At 41.8% G+C, this 7862-nt stretch overlaps 2 pseudogenes; one reads left to right on the top strand and one right to left on the bottom strand.

Moving 5' to 3' along the window:
• The first annotated feature begins 781 nt into the window (after positions 1–781).
• On the top strand, positions 782–1916 carry LOC148041968 (SNAP25 homologous protein SNAP32-like; annotated as a pseudogene).
• Positions 1917–2903: 987 nt separating this feature from the next.
• On the bottom strand, positions 2904–3608 carry LOC148041967 (SNAP25 homologous protein SNAP33-like; annotated as a pseudogene).
• Positions 3609–7862: the final 4254 nt, after the last annotated feature.

The raw sequence follows: 7862 nt of genomic DNA, 5'->3' as shown, positions 1-7862 counted from the left end.
ATATACATATAATAGCTTTCTCAAGTCTCCAGCCAACTATATCCATTTAACCGTGACACTAAGCCTCCCCTCAAGAATGTCATCTCTCTTTTTACACCATCGTTTATGCTTTTTAATCTTCACGGGTGGCCATTTTTCTATCTTCAACTCCACTGAATGGATGATGGCCACCATGATAATTCACTTTAGTAGTAATAGCATTTAAAAGATCCTTGTTATAGCATGAAAATCTATTAAGTATACAACTTCTCTTTGGTTTCTTCAAGGCTTTAACAAATAGATCCTCACTAGTCTCATTGAGTGTTAAGAAGGACTAGCTTTTTGCCATCACATTGTCATAAACTCATCTCTAGACATGCATGTCTTCCTTCTATCATTGTAATCCCCAAGCCAAAGGATGTTGATTCAACATTACAAAAACACTAGTGCTTGTAGAGGAAAGGTGAAATTTAAAAAATCAAGATGAAGATAGATGCTTGAAAATTTTTTGCTGAGGCATTTTTCAATGGGCGTGAGAAACAAAAAGCAAGACTATTTTTCAAAGAGGGAGTTTTTGGAGGAAAAAGGTGGCAAAGAAGGAGGAGCATGAGGGGAGTAGGACATCGAAGGGAGGAAAAAACGAAAGAAGTGGAAGAAGAGGGGGGGTAAAGCAGTAAAGGAGCTGAATCCGAAGAGAAGGAGACGACCTGCAGTAAACAATGATGAAGACGAAGCTACAGCTGGTGCTTTGCACACAAAAACAGAGGATTCTAAAGATAGACGAGGAAGTGCTGAAGTGACAATGACAAGAGAAGGAAAATGTGCTGAGGAGATTGAGGACACAACAAAGCTAAAGGATAAGAAGTCAAAGTTGACGAGCTTGGAAGACAAAGAATGGACGACAAGGAAGGCAGCGCAAGTCACAATCGTCTTGTAGTGACAATTGTGGGAAGAATAAAGTGTCGAAATGTGTTTATCCTTTTGGGCACAACAGTTGCAGAGCTAGATTTGCAGTGGTGGTGTTTATTGGAGATGAGCAAAGATACATAATTGTTTGAGGGCAAACAGCCATTTACATCTGTCAGGCTGCGCATAAATATCCCAGAGTTGGAACTGGCATGCCTGCTGGCAAGAATTGATTCTGAGTATCCAAACCTTTCCATCGATTGTTATCGTGAATCTCGACACTTAACCAGAAAGGAAAGACTCCAACTGGGTGAAGATCTCTGCAATTGAATCATCTTTATCATCATAATGATCAGAAAGGAGCAAACCAGGCATCTAAGGTGATTGAAGGTGGTATGAACCAGGCTCAGCGGATCCAGGAAAGTAGCCACAATGCATTCAAGGTCAATGGTCACAGTAATGGGAATCGCAATTTGAAGCCAAGTGGTGGCAGTGGGGATTTAACAGAGAACAAGGCATGGCTTCAAGGACGAGATGAATTGCTCAATAGCGAGAGTGCCATGAAGGCCTCCAGTGCTCGGATGAGATATGATGATAGTCAGTTTCGAGCTCAGGACCTTAGGTATAGGAGCACTGAGGAGCTTGAAGGTTAGGCATTACAAAAGTCAGAGGAGACCAGCAATAAGCTTCAGAACTGTTTGAGAGTGGCTGAAGACATTAGAGGGGATGCTACCAAAACTCTTGTGACCCTTCATGAACAGGGAGAGCAAATAAGGAGGACTCATGAAGTGGCCGTAGACATTGATCAGAATCTCACCACTGGCGAGAAGCTATTGGGAAGCCTGGGAGACATGTTTTCCAGGACATGGAAGCCTAAGAAGAGTCGTCCAGTGATGGGACCAGCTTTCAGACGGAGTGATTCTTTGAAGCGGAGAGGTCATCATCTTCAACAACGAGGAGCTCTTGGACTGAACAGAAGCAACTCCAAGGGACGCAATACTCATGCTTCCAGAAATACTCAGGCTTGTTAAGAAAGCTAGAGACACCCTTTGTTCTTCCAGATAGTACAAAGACTTAGAAGCAGCCTATGATCTTGACACCATATGGGTATCGTGAAGTGGCTGATCGGTGAATCATTTATGAAATTATCAAGAGCTCAAAGTCTTTCTACAGATGCTTAAGTTGAAGAAGAGAATCATCACTTTAAAATTGTGATGCTTCCCTATAATGTATGCTTGTAAGAAGCTGTCACTTCCCCGACACAATCTGTCAGATAAAAACAACTTCCATTACTGCATGCTGTACACCAGCTTGGTCTTTCAGTGATCAGATCTATTGCTTTAAATCAGAATAATTGTTTTTGAACCATAGTCGCTGCCATGTTGGTGATCTATGCCCAGAGGCTATTTGGATTTCTTCTTCTTGAACCTTGTATTTGTTATTGGCAGAAATAAAACAGAGTCTTGGCATCATTTTAAAAGATGTCTAAGGGTTTTGAAAGCAAAGTCGCAACCACAGAGGACCTTGACTAATTTCAGGATAGAAGATCAATCATACGAATAAGCAAGATGAGAAAATGATGCCAAGACTCTGTTTTATTTCTGCCAATAACAAATACAAGGTTTAAGAAGAAGAAATCCAAATAGCCTCTGGGCATAGATCACCAACATGGCAGTGACTATGGTTCAAAAACAATTATTCTGATTTAAAGCAATAGATCTGATCACTCAAAGACCAAGTTGGTGTATAGCATGCAGTAATGGAAGTTGTTTTTATCTGACAAATTGTGTCAGGGAAGTGACAGCTTCTTACAAGCGTACATTATAGGGAAGCATCACAATTTTAAAGTGATGATTCTCTTCTTCAACTTAAGCATCTGTAGAAAGACTTTGAGCTCCTGATAATTTCATAAATGATTCACGGATCAGCCACTTCACGATACCCATATGGTGTCAAGATCATAGGCTGCTTCTAAGTCTTTGTACTATCTGGAAGAACAAAGGGTGTCTCTAGCTTTCCTAACAAGCCTGAGTATTTCTGGAAGTATGACTATTGCATCCCTTCGAGTTGCTTTTGTTCAGTCCAAGGGCTCCTCATTGTTCAAGATGATGACCTCTCCGCTTCAAAGAATTACTCCATCTGATAGCTGGTCCCATCACTGAACGACTCTTCTTAGGCTTCCATGTCCTGGAAAACATGCCTCCTAGGCTTCCCAATAGCTTCTTGCCAGTGGTGAGATTCTGATCAATGTCTACGGCCACTTCATGAGTCCTCCTTATTTGCTCTCCCTGTTCATGAAGGGTCACAAGAGTTTTGGTAGCATCCCCTCTAATGTCTTCAGCCATTCTCAGACACTTCTGAAGCTTATTGCTGGTCTCCTCTGACTTCTGTAACGCCTAACCTTCAAGCTCCTCAGTGCTCCTATACTCAAGGTCTTGAGTTCGAAACTGACTATCATCATATCTGGTTCGAGCACTAGAGGCCTTCATGGCACTCTCGCTATTGAGCAGTTCATCTCCTCCTTGAAGCCATGCCTTGTTCTATGTTAAATCCCCACTGCCACCACTTGGCTTCAAATTGCGATTCCCATTACTGTGACCATTGACCTTGAATGCGTTGTGGCTACTTTCCTTGATCCGATGAGCCTGGTTCATACCACCTTCAATCACCTTAGATGCCAGGTTCACTCCTTTCTGATCATTATGATGATAAAGATGATTCATTTGTGTAGAGATCTTCACCCAGTTGGAGTCTTTCCTTTTTGGTTAATTTTCGAGATTCACGATAACAATCGATGGAAAGGTCTGGATACTCAGAATCAATTCTTGCCAGCGGGCATGCCATTTCCAACTCTGGGATATTTATGCACAGCCTGACAGATGTAAATGGCCGTTTGCCCTCAAACAATTCTGTATCTTTGCTCATCTCCAATAAACACCGCCACTACAATTCTAGCTCTGCAACTGTTGTGCCCGAAAGGATAAACACATTTCGACACTTTATTCTTCCCACAATTGTCACTACAAGACGATTGTGACCTGCGCTGCCTTCCTTGTCGTCGATGCTTTGTCTTCCAAGCTCGTCAACTTTGACTTCTTATCCTTTAGCTTTGCTATGTCCTCAATCTCCTCAGCACATTTTCCTTCTCTTGTCATTGTCACTTCAGCACTTCCTCCTCTATCTTCAGTCTCCTCTGTTTTTGTGTGCAAAGCACCAGCTGTAGCTTTGTCTTCATCATTGTTTACTGCAGGTCGTCTCCTTCTCTTCGGCTTCAGCTCCTTTACCGTGTTATCCCCCCTCTTCTTCCACTTCTTTCGTTTTTTCCTCCCTTCGATGTCCTACTCCCCTCGTGTTCCTCCTTCTTTGCTGCCTTTTTCCTCCAAAAACTCCCTCTTTCAAAAATAGTCTTGCTTTTTGTTTCTCACGCCCCCTTTGTCCTCTTCCCCATCGCTATAGCGGCCTTCTCCCATGACAGCAGTACATGTAGAAAATAGTGTGATCACATGTGCTTCAACATCTATGCTTTTACCACAGATGCATACACCAGTAAATCAAGTGTAAGGTATCCTTGATTCATAACAAGATCAATCCAAACCTAGGCTGACCAAGCATACTTGTTCCTCAAACTCAAAAAGGAGAACAATGCCTCGTTCTTGTGCTATTGACACAAACTACCTGGATACCACTGTTCTTTAAAGTGAAATATTCAAAACAGTTTCTGTGTCTTCTTGGAGTACCAAGAAGCTTTTATCTCCAGCTTTCTTGTCCTTTTTCCATGTCCACATTGGTATGCATTTGGCATGCACCCAACCAGCACAACCAGACAGCCAGATCTGCCTGTAGTGGCAACCCCAGCTGAAAGAAAAGGTAGTGAAAGACCCCTCTTTACTGTATTACCACACAAAATAAAGATGCAAACATGACAGCTAAGTATGTACAAAATATCAACTCCCACACACAACTTTTGGGTGGATTTCACACCTCGAATGCGCAGCAATACGACATCCACCCCCTCTAATCTTGCACATCCTCTAGATGGGCCAACTACCCATGATCATTATCATCAAGATCCACAAATAGATCAATCTCTTCATTATGCATTTCCAGTATATCAACAAGATTATCTGTCATATTATCTGTCTCTTCTATTGGAGTTTCTTCTCGTTGCTCTTCTCTTGCAAATTCTTCAAATGCATAATCCTCATCATCTCTTTTCTTGAAAATCTTGATTCTTTTTCCTACAAAAGGCACTCTAAGCACTGTCCCATCCAATTCTGTCAACTCATATGTTACATTATCAAAGACATGCCTGACTATATACAGCCCAAACCATCTTTTCACCATCTTCCAAAAAATCTGCAATAACTTCCTCATTTTCTACATGACTCTAGTGTGGCTCTCATCCCAAAATAAATTTTCCCCTTTCGAAATAGCTCATATAAACAATCTGCTATGTGTGCAAAATGGGGTATCCAAATCATGTAAAACACACAAGCTCCAATGAATCTCTGTATCTTTGAAGTGGTAGAACAATACTTCGTAATCTTGCCTATAGCATCCACCTTCTCAGGTGAAGGTTTCCTAGTAAAGATCACCATAGGGGCAACAATATCTGGATTCACACATCCAATCTCATGCGAGAAAAAAGCAAACCCCCTTCCATGTTGCTCAAGCATCTCTTGAAAGCATTGCTTCTCTGTGGGTAGCAAGAAATCACCATTTCCATTTTTCAATTTAGCAAGAGTCTCTGCTGAAAATTTATGGCCTATATGCTTTGGATTCCTCAAAATTGGCTATATGGCAGCCCTCTCTATTTGTTGATCTCTGTCCCTAAACTCTGGATGCTGAAATATTTCAGCTGTAAACTCTATTGGATGAAAGTTTTCAGCCCTCGGTGTCTCTGTAAGCTTATCATAATCAGTCGGAAACTCTGTTTGCTGAATTTCTTTAGCTCTCAACACTTTTTGCTGAGCCACCTCAGCCTCTGACTCAATCTATGACACAAAATCTGCAATTTCATGAAACATGTCTAGGGTTTGCACTAATACATTACTGTGACAACTCTGCATATCAGTTTTCAGCATATTCTCCATCTCTATCATTGTATCTGCACAAATCATACTGTCATACATCCCATCTATATGCGCATCATCCTCTAAAATTCCTGCATTTTTCAAAATTTTCTCCTTCCTGCATATGTACTGCCTGGTAGCTCTAGGCAACTTAGAAGTCTTCTGATAGCTCATCGAACTGTTTGCTGAAATCCCAACAAAACCGAAGGAGAAAACACTGCTGCCAGGAGGCGAGAACTCCAATCTCCTCTGCTCTGTACCACTGTCGTCTCGCGAAACGGCGGTACCTAATGAAAACCCGAATCCCTCATAGTGGGCAAAGGTGCATCTCTAAGAGTATCTCTGTTTCTAACATGATTCACACACACAGTCATAAACTGAACTGCTCTCATGCCATCTTTACTGTGAATCCATGCATAAGCAGATCCATCATCCATTACCTTTGTTTCCATACGCATCTCTCTGATAAATGGCTATCCAAGAATTATGGGATAAGAGCATGAATCCTGCACAAAGAAATGGAAATCCTCCTCTACATCTCCAATAGAAACCCTGACACTGGGATAGGCAGCATACAAATCACCTGCAGTGTTGTTGGCGGCTCTCATACGCCACCCATGCTCTACATCCATAGGCCATCTATTACTTTCATAAACTCCACGGACTATGAGATTAATCTCTGAACCATGATCCACCAAAGCAACATAAGGAACTTATTTCTCTCCAATTTTTACCATCGTCTCTGTAGTTGCCCTAGCCCAATGACTTCGCGAAAAGTGACTACGCGGTATCAAGACAGGCTCATCAGTTTTAGCATAATGCATAGCCTGAACCCTCTTCACTATCTGTGGAAAAAAAAAAGCATTCTCAACCAAAACCTCATTCTCATCCTCATCCAACTCCCCAATAAAAACTCCCTGTGTATTAGTAGTAGGCAATGCATGTCTTTTCCTCTTCAGGACCTCTTGAAACTGATCTTGAAACTCTCTTTTTGAGATGCCCAAAACCTCAGAAATAGTGAAAGTCACCTCACTGCCAAGTATCTTGTCATTAAAGATTTTCTTCATGTCTGTAGATGTCTCAATATCAGACATCAATCTAAATCTTGGATGTTTTCTCTCTCTAGGCTCTTGCCTCTTTTCTCTCTTTTGAACATGTTCCATCTATCGTTCTGGCCTTGGTCTCAAAGACGGTCCTGCAGTAGTAGGTGGAGTAACAAACTCACCCTCTCTAGTCTTTTTGGCTACACTTGGATTTTCTTCATCCCTCTTACGCTTCTACTCAACAAGTACATCTGCTCCCTGAGACTTAGCCAAGTAGGCATAAATAGAGTACCTGTCAACAGGCGAATCCCAACCTATCTCAGATTTGATGCTAGAGCCTGCACTAGCCAAAACAGTTTGCTGAATTTTTCCATTGTTTGTTGTCTCCATAGCATAAGTCCATAGTGCTGACTGATTCTCGGATCCCTTCTCAATCTGAACTCCATATGCAGAAGCATCTCCTCTAGCTACCACATAAGAAGTACGCGCAGCCATGTCATCCACTAACTTCTTCATTCCGCCTTTACCAAAGTTGGTAGCAAGTGGAGCTCCTGTTTCAGTCAACCAAATCTTACCATCTTGTCCCCAAAATACCAAATTCTTCCTCCTTGCATCCTGAAAAGATTCACAATCCCTGCAATACTAATGGTCTGTACTATCACACCAAATACATCTTCGATCTCTCCTAGGTACAGTAGGAGCACTAGAAGAAATAGTAGGCACAGTCGAAGCAAACTACTCTTTCAATTTTCCCACCAACTCCGCTTTAACTGACTCCAGTGTCAAATACATTATGCCTTTGATTATGTCATCAAGAGAGGTAGGCACTGATGGAACAGATGGTTTTGGAGCAGAAGGTGCC

This window comes from Lygodium microphyllum, chromosome 1 (assembly GCF_053477565.2).
Source record: "Lygodium microphyllum isolate KBCC chromosome 1, Lygodium_microphyllum_v1.1.10, whole genome shotgun sequence".
Taxonomy (NCBI): Eukaryota; Viridiplantae; Streptophyta; class Polypodiopsida; order Schizaeales; family Lygodiaceae; genus Lygodium; species Lygodium microphyllum.
This window is presented reverse-complemented; position numbering and strand designations above follow the sequence as displayed.